The sequence below is a fragment of the Eptatretus burgeri genome, chromosome 3 (genome assembly GCF_056783735.1).
Source record: "Eptatretus burgeri isolate ZD-2024b chromosome 3, Ebu_testis_v1, whole genome shotgun sequence".
NCBI classification, from domain to species: domain Eukaryota; kingdom Metazoa; phylum Chordata; class Myxini; order Myxiniformes; family Myxinidae; genus Eptatretus; species Eptatretus burgeri.
Genome location: NC_140963.1, coordinates 137,927,932 through 137,937,251, shown reverse-complemented (window position 1 = coordinate 137,937,251; position 9,320 = coordinate 137,927,932).

The following is a 9,320-nucleotide window of genomic DNA, read 5'->3' as shown; positions in this document are numbered from 1 at the left end:
TGAGTCATGGTTTGGCAGCTCTGATTTTATGAAGAATAAACCTTTAAAAATCCCATTCTCCAGAACAGCTTGATAGATCGAGGTGAAACTTCACCCACATGTTCCCCAGGCCATGGGGATACCAGGGTGTTCATGAATAATTAATAGGTTGCATGGTCTGGTAGCCATATTAGATTGAACAAAAATATTTGAAAAATCCATTTCTGGAACTGCTTCAATTAAACGACGTGAAACTTCACAATTGTGATCGAGTATTCCTGGGGAATAAATGTTTTAAATTTCACCCTGACCGGACGCATGGTCTGGCACCTTGAATTATTTACCGTTTTGAATCGGGGTTCGGGGATTTAAATCGAACTTGGCACTGCACAAGTATGTCATGATATAATGTTGTGGGTGGAGGCATATCTGGTGACATCGAAGAGTGCCCTTCTGGTTTCTTTATGCACTTATGATGGAATTTCATGAAAACTACATTGTCGGTGAAAACTTCATTTTGTCCCTTTGAATTCCCAGCGAAAATGCAAATGGAATCTTCTGATATCGAGCCAGCTAGTTAGGAGGAACACTTCATATTTATTACCACATCCGATGCAATTTAAATGCTCTAATGGCGGTGAGGTGCTCCATTTGAAACTTTGTTCGATATATGCAGCTTTTTGATGCCTCGAGTCCATAATACAAATTTAGATTGGTGTCAAAGCCAGTGACCAATTACAAATTAATAGGAGGATTGCACTGCAGTGGTGTAAGCCTTCAACGAGAAGCCAATTATTCTCAATGGAGTTTATTACCTCCACCACCAAAGGTGGACGGAGGTTGTGTTTTCACGTCTGTTTGAAAATCATTCCAAACTGGAAACTTACTGGTTTTAAGGACCTTACAAAGGACACAGCAACAGGCATGAATAGCTAATGCAATGTGTCAAATAAGGTGGTGCAATAGACATTGCTGGGTAAAACGGTGGTAAAACCTGGAATTAATTTATTTATATGCCTTTAAACCTTTATTTAAATTGAATGAATATACTTGAACACTGCAGAACACATTGTCTTCATAATACTTCCAAGAACGGTGCTTTGTGGCATGAGCGAGGGTGTATATCGGGGTGAAAAACAGGCCACAGATAATGGCTATGTATGATGCCGATTGATGCTACGTTCTATGGTGATCGATAAAGCCTCCATCTCTTAAACTGCGACTCCGCGTCGTCTTATCACAGTGTAAGAGTGATGTATAAGAGTTATGATTATCTTTAAAATCATTATTTTATTAATTTCTAAGTGATTCTTCACCATTGCGAAACGGGGCCAAAACCAGATAGAACACGATATCTCAAAAAGTTATGTATGAGCTGTGACAAAACTTGGTGGACGAGTTGGTTGACAAGAACAAGATTGAGATTTAGGATCAGGTCTGGCTCCAAATCCAGCCTATCAGTGGGATACAAAACGTAAACTGTTCAGCCTGGTGGAGGTATGTGCTCTCCCGAGTGCCGTTCTAGTTTGCGAGAAGTTTTTCGCAGAAACTGCAACATCCTTAAACCTTATACCTCACAAGATTGTTGGAAGTCAAGATCATGACAGATGAAGTATGTGTGAGAGACACAGACAGAGACATATATATATATATATATATATATATATATATATATATATATATATATATATATATATATATATATATATATATATATATATATATACATATGTACACACACACACGTCACCAAGGTGATTTTTTTTTTATGCGAGGGGTGAGGAATATAAAAAAAAACACCACCACATTCACATTATGGTGAGACCAGTTCAGGTATTTCACAATCACCCAGTCTTGTCAATGTCGCTGTATCCCTTTATTATCAATGCTTATCAATACCTATCCAATTCCAGTTTAAACTTATCTCCTATTTTGACTGCCATTATCTTTCCAGGAAGACCATTTCATGCATTTGCTACTTTTAGTGGAAAGACGCCTACCTTACTACCATCCTAATTCTCATCTGCTTCACTCTCAGGCTATGGTCCCTGGTCCTAGCATTGTCTATTCTGCTGAAAAACTTACACAAAATACTTGTGTATCACCTTCATGATCACGTCTCTATCGTATCCCCTTGTAACCACCTCCTTTTATAATGTATTAGACGACCCGTGAACCCGTTGGGTTCCCGTTGTGACAGCGTTTGATTAAAAAAATCATTTCAAAAAAACAAAACAAGAAGATAGCTCCAGCGAACTATGCCGCTGAGGTCGTTTGCATTGATCACATAATCGCGAAGAGAACTTGACTGAATCGGGAATTGATTTTTTAATAATTTTTTCGTTGCCTGATTTGAACGAAACTTGATACTGCACACCGCAGGCGAACGGTGAGTAAGGTGGGCCGAAAATGTTTGCGCTATCTTGTGCCGTTTTGGCTGTATTTCGGGAACATACTGTTGCGGATTCAGCGACTGAGGGATTATCAACCCACTTCGGCCGTCTCCGGGGTTTATAACGCCGGCTGGCTCAGCACAGGCCTCGGGTCATGCATCTTCAATCGCGCGCGATACCAACGTAATCCTAGACCTTATCAGTTGGGGAAATAGAACCCCGGTTACAGACTGGTTTTGTCAGATATCGAGCGTTTTCTGCCAGTCTGTAAACATTTTGGTTTTATATGCCGATCGAACGGATCGTTCCTCGACGCGACACGAATTAACCCATAGCGGCAACTTCATACGAACAAACCAGATTTATTGGGGAACATCGGGGATCACAACACAAGCAAAACATTCACGACAATGTTTTTATTAACAATCTTTAACCCGTTCTTAACTAGGGAACTACGGATTACAGGTTTCGAGGGGGTCGCTACCAAGATATGCCTTATATAACGTGCAGACAAGACAGACAGACAGCATGCATGCAGACAAAACAGAGTACTTGGTGAGGTTTCATGGACGAGAGGAAAGTGTCAAAAGCACGAATGTCGCTCGTAACAAGCGGATGTCCACGGATTTGAGCCCCCAGCTCGAACTCGAACACGCCGCGTGGCGAGATGGCGCTCACCTTCCTTTTCCGCACCGCACGCGGTCTCCGCTCGCTCTGACCCCACGTAAGGTCGACGGCACAAGACTGTCAGATCGACGATGGGCCTCGGCTGATTTCTCTCAAGGTCCAGCATACAAATTCAGGCCTGGCCTGTGCACCAGACAAGGCCCAAATCAAGGTGCCAAGCTCCGCAGGCTGATCGACAAATGTGTCGAACCGTGAGGTGAGTAAGGACCGTCAGAGGCTCCATCGTTTCCTCTCTTGCCTTCCCGCCTCGAAGCCCGACTTCTCAACTCCGTCCTCTCAGTTTCTTTCTCTGCAGAATCACCTTTTCTTTCCTTTTCCATGCTCGCCTCTCAAAGCCGACTGCCGTTTCTCTCACGGCAGAATCACCTCCTCATAAGAGTCGATCGCCGACTCGACGTGCAGGCCACCTCTAGTCATTTCTCCTGCCTCCTTCACGAAGCAGATCGCAGACAGACACTCGTCGTTTCTCTGTTGCCTTCCCTGCCTTTCTTTTGGCTCGTTCCTCACGAAAAACAGACACAGCTCTCCCGTGTACAGCCGATCGGCGCCACCTCGGTGCTCAGTTTCACCACAGATTTCCTTTCCTTCTCTCCTCGAAACCCGAGCACGCCTCAAGACCGACTGTTTCCCCAAACTTGAACCCTTTTTTCAGGAGGTCTTCATTCGCTCGCTCGAAGCCACTGCTCCTCCCCCTTTACAAAGCCGACAAACTCCTCCCCTTCGCTCCATCTCCCTCTCCAGGACACTCCCCCTCAGCTGACTGGGTGGGGCCTATCGTCCGGAGAGAGGAGGAAGAAGAGGGAGCCCTCGGCACACCACCACTGTACGAACAATAAACATGCATCCTCCACCTCCCGACACACATGTAACGTCCATTTTACCAAACAACCTAGCTAAACATGCATTTAATGTGGGATCTGAGCTAATCCTATATTTAGTAGCCTGCTCCGGGCCATTTTTCGTAACAGTACATACATATATACAACATGAGAGTTTTAGTAATATATAGATAAAGCCCTGTCTCCAGCCGCTCCTCACAGCTGAGTCTAGCTTGGCCTGGAATCATTCGAGTCACGTTGCGCTAAACCCTCTGTCAGTCAGGTAAGTCCTTCCTGAGTTATGATGACCAAAACTGATAACAATATTCGATGTAAATTCCTTTACATGGTTAACCTTACCTGTTCTGATTTATAACTTGTGCTGCTGTGAATGCAATTTTGATGGACCCATGTTCTGCTTCAGAACCAGAACTGTGATTTATGATTAATAATGAGAAAAAGATTGATTACCAAACCTCAGATGCTTTATCAACTAAAGCTTCAAGTTTGGCAATGCTTCAAGTTTGGCAATGAAATGCTTCTAATACGAGAAGGGCACTCGGTAGAGCGTATACTTCCACCACGCAATGCCTGATCCACGAGAACATATCGGGCCCAATACATGTTTGAAATATCATGCCATACAGTACTATATCGTTTTTGGCCAGATCTCTCAATGGTGAAGAATCACTTCAAAAAAGCAAATATTTCTAGTATCCAGATCCGGATCTTCACTGAAATTGAAACAATTCGTCCTCGCCACACACCCAACCTGTCCACCAAGTTTCATCCGAATATGTCCACAACTTTTTGAGATATCCTGTACATAAACAAACAGACAGAAAGGGGTGAAAACATAACCTCCTTCATCTTCAGTCGTGGAGGTAATAAATACTGTCGGTATGCATGTTACATGAATGATCAAAGTACGCTGATAGCGATATTATAAACTGGTTTGAACATGAGTTGCATTTTGAAGTTCCATTATAATGAGTGTAATTAAATGCGAACTCAGGATTTATTTTTCAGCTCCTTGTAAGATCCCTGCAGAGATAATTTGATACACACCACATGGCCAAAAGTATGCGAACACACATTCTAATTGCTGGATTCGGCGATTTTTTTTTTCAGCCACACCCATTGCTGACAGGTGTATAATATTGTTCCGGTTCTCGGAACCATATGCATACAACATACAGTTGTCCCAAGTCAGTTATTCCATTAATATACGTGTAGTTAGGTCCCGACCTTTTGCTTAGTGGGAAAGCAAGGGGGTGCGTAGTCTAAATTTAGTTTTGTTTTGTTGCAAGCTAATGGGGGTGGGTATGGACAAGGATAGGCATAGGCAATAGGTTGGGGGGAGACTGTAGGGTAGGACCGAGCCTGTCTTGGGACCGGCCAACGCCACCACACTCCCTCCACAAACTCACAAGACCACACCGAGGCTGGCCAGCTTCATGTGCCAACCTGTTGCATCGCACCTTACCTGGTCTGCATTTGCCATGCCTTTCTTTTTCTGCCTTTGCCTTGACTCCATTCGCCATACCTCCCCATGCCTTTATTTGCCTAACCATGTCACTCGACTTCACCATGTGTGCCAGGACCGTCTTTGTGAAAGTGTTTGCAAGAACTGCCCTGCAGGCAGCCGCGTTTACGGGGACTGCATTTGCGCAGCCCGGACATCTATCTCCTTATTGTTGTATAAAGGCCAGTTAAAATGGACTGCGAGACATCGTATGGCCTGCCGTGTTCAGGTGAGTTGCCTCCAGCAGCCAGGAACAGGAAAAGTGATAAAAACCAACAAACAAAGGACCATTGAGGGCCCTGAAGACGCCTGATCATTGGTTGCCTGCTGTTGCACTCATCCCCGAATGTTGCCTTTATTGTTCTCTCCTCAAGTCACAGGTCCTGGACCATGGGTAATGTAAATATTAGAAATGTATATCGTCCTGACCCACCTGTTTGTTTGTTTAGTTCCGGAAATGCAGTTAAGTTGTCCGAATGAGTCTGTTAGTTTAGTTACGCAATGCATTAGGTTATTTATTTTTGGGACATGTATTGAAAGTGTCGCACTCAGGGATCCGAAGGTAAAATGTACTAGGGGAACCTACACCTACATGCCACACGAATGTTGACGACTCGGGTCGAGTCTAGCAAAAGGGAGGGGGTAGTGTTACGGTTCTCGGAACCGTATGCATACAACATACAGTTGTCCCGAGTCAGTTATTCCATTAATATACGTGTAGTTAGATCCCTTCTTTGTGTAGTGGGAAGACACGGGGGTGCGTTGCGATGGGCTTTAGTTAGGTTATTAAATCATTTTTCCCCTTTTATTTTATCCCCACTCCATTTCATTCCTGAGGAAAAATCCATGACAACCCACGGTACCCTCCCCAACGATGGCTTCTGAGGCAAAATCGCAACGTGCAGCATGGAGTAGACCGGCACTTTGAGTATTCCACCGTCTACTCCAAACCAGACGTGGGTGGTGAATCACGTTCGTTTTGCACCCAGGTGGGTGGGCCAAACTAGCATCTGGCCGAAACTCCGCCCAGAAAGGCGGACCACATGAAGGCCCAGTCCAATCGGAATGCTCGGATCGGACGATGACGTCGGTTTCACCATGGCTACTCCCCGAGCTCCGTGATCTATAAAGTACGGAGCAATCCTCAGAGTTGGGTCGAGTTGGTTTTGTGGGTCGTTGGAAAGGTCGAGTTAGAATTGCGAGTTGTTTGGTCCTTGAAGAGAATTGCAAGTTGGAGAGGTTGAAGAGAATTGTGAAAGTGTTGCTGCTGCCTGGCTCTGCCTACGTCTCGCCTCTACGGCCCACCTACTGTACTGGTTCTCGCCCACTCGACCTCGACCAAGCCTCTTATCTGGTCCTGCCTACTGCTCATCTCTCGTCTCTTTGGATTCCGCCAGACACGATTTCCACACGTGCGGCTGTGGACCGAACTGCACAGCTTTTGTCGGGTGCCGCACCACGGAGCACCCCCCCCCCCGAAATGCTCAGGTACCAAAAACTGTGACCTCAACTCCCTCCCTCCCCGGCTGCAAAAATTATTTGCCTTTCATTGGGTTTATTTTGTCTGAGTGTGTTGGCGCCTGTCCGTTAGATAAGCCTGTATCAGATCTTCATTGTTGTGATTGTAATTGTTGCTTTTATTAATCTCGCATCAAGTCCACACTCTGTCCGCTTTTGTAAGTTGTTTGTAAAATTGCCGCACCAACCCTCTCTCATCTTTCCCTGCATTACATCCCAAATAAAGCTTTTTGTTGTGCCACATGCTTTTCCCCACTTATTGTAAATAGATAATTGTAGAAATGTTCCCAGCTCGTCTTTGTCTTTTCCTCCATTGGTCCAGCATGGTTTGAATCTGAGTTTAGCCGGGTCTTTATTCCCGATAATCCGTTCCTTCTCGCCGGTACGTCCTTGGCAGTGCCGCTCGACTGCATCCAATCTGGAAACGTAGTCTGTAATTGGTAGAGTGATTCGGTTCAGGCAAGGCGTACTGAGGGCATTGTTCCCCGGTATTCTAAACCATGTGGTTAATTAGGTAACTTGATTCTCGACAAGAGTACCCTATGCCATGCGGTTGAGGTATTGGCGTCCATGGTCGGTTAAGCGACCCGCCACGTCACGGAATTATCCGTGAGTGACGGCCTACAATTCCAGGGAGTCTGGTGGGTATCGACGTAGCTTTCCCCCACCTAGTGGTCATTCTCTGCCAACCCCTGGCCCACAACAATATCAAGCACACAACGATGCAATCTCCATTGACAGACGAATGAGCCGTACTGAAGAACTCAGTGACTTTCAACGTGGCACCGTCAGAGGATGCCACCTTTCCACCAAGTTGGTTCGTCAAATTTCTGCCCAGCTCGAGCTGCCCCGGTCAACTGAAAGTGCTGTTATTGTGAAGTGGAAAAGTATCGGAGCAACAGCTCACCCCGAAGTGTTTGGCCACACAACCTCACAGAACGGGACCGCTGAGTGCTGAAGCGCGTCGCGCGGAAAAATCGTCTGTCATCGGTTGCAACACTCACTACCGAATTTGAAGCCGACTCTGGAAGCCAACGTCAGCACAAACCGTTCGTCGAGAGCTTCATGAAATGGGTTTCCAAGGCCGAGCAGCCGCGCGCACACCTAAGATCACCATGCGCAATGCCAAGCGTCGGCTGGAGTGGTGTAAAAGTCACCATCATTGGTGTCTGGAGTAGTGGAAATGCGTTCTCTGGAGTGATGAATCACGTTTCACCATCTGGCACTCCAATGGATGAATCTGGGTTTGGCAGATGCCAGGAGAACGCTTCCTGGCCGAATGCATCATGCCAACTGTAAAGTTTGGTGGAGGAGGAAAAAATGGTCTTGGGCTATTTTTCCTGGTTAGGGCGAGGCCCTTTAGTTCCAATGAAGGGAAATCTTAACGCTGCAGCGTACAATGACATTCTAGACGATTCTGTGCTTCCAACTTTGTGGCAACAGTTTGGGGAAGGCCCTTTCCTGTTTCAGCATGACAATGCCCCCGTGCGCAAAGTGAGGTCTATACAGATATGGTTTGGCGAGAAGAACTTGACTGGCCCGCACAGATCCCTGACCTCAACCGCATCGAACACCTTCAGGTGTTCTCCAACACATCAGAAACTTCAATAAGCAATGTAGTAGTAGTAGTAGTAGTAGTAGTAGTAGTAGTAGTAGTAAACATTATCGCAGCCTATTCGTGCATGGATATCTGGGAGGCTGAAACAGAGAGACGGTGTGATTGTGTTTACATCATGGTGAACTGGATTGAACCTTCTGTGGTCATTTGTCTTTATTTGTGTGCCAAGATAACATCCATTTTACGTGTACGTTCAAATAGTACCATCTGATTTATTGTTAGCTCAAACATATCGGTGTGTGTGGAGATTTAATAATGATGGTGTCTCTTATCCATGAATTCATGGTCAGCCATTGATGCACACAACAGCATTCGAGTACCAGCTTCCTCACGCGAAGAACACATCCCTGGATGGTCCTGTGCTCATTCTGATGTAACCAGCTTGGTCATGCTGCCATCTTTTATGCCACCCACAAGAATTGGTCTTTTCTCTTGATTAAAATCATGCTTTTCCCGTTTGATGACCTAAACCAAGAGTCATTTCTTGTGATGGGGCCTTTTCCCAATGTATGTTTGTCAGTCCACCAGAGGATGGTTTCTTGGATGAAAGGAGGAACAAACTCAAGTAAAGAATGAAGGCATCGATCTTTACTTCTGGATATCCGTTTGGCTCTCCAACTGTACTGATCTCATTTCGCACGATGCTCGCTGCATGATGTAAGATCTGAAGCTGATCATCTCCAGAGATGCTTGTACTTAAGGAGATCTTCCATTAACTCGGCAGTAGTTTTGACAGCATCAGGTAGTCCTTTTGTTACTCATGACAATGTTGGACTGAGATT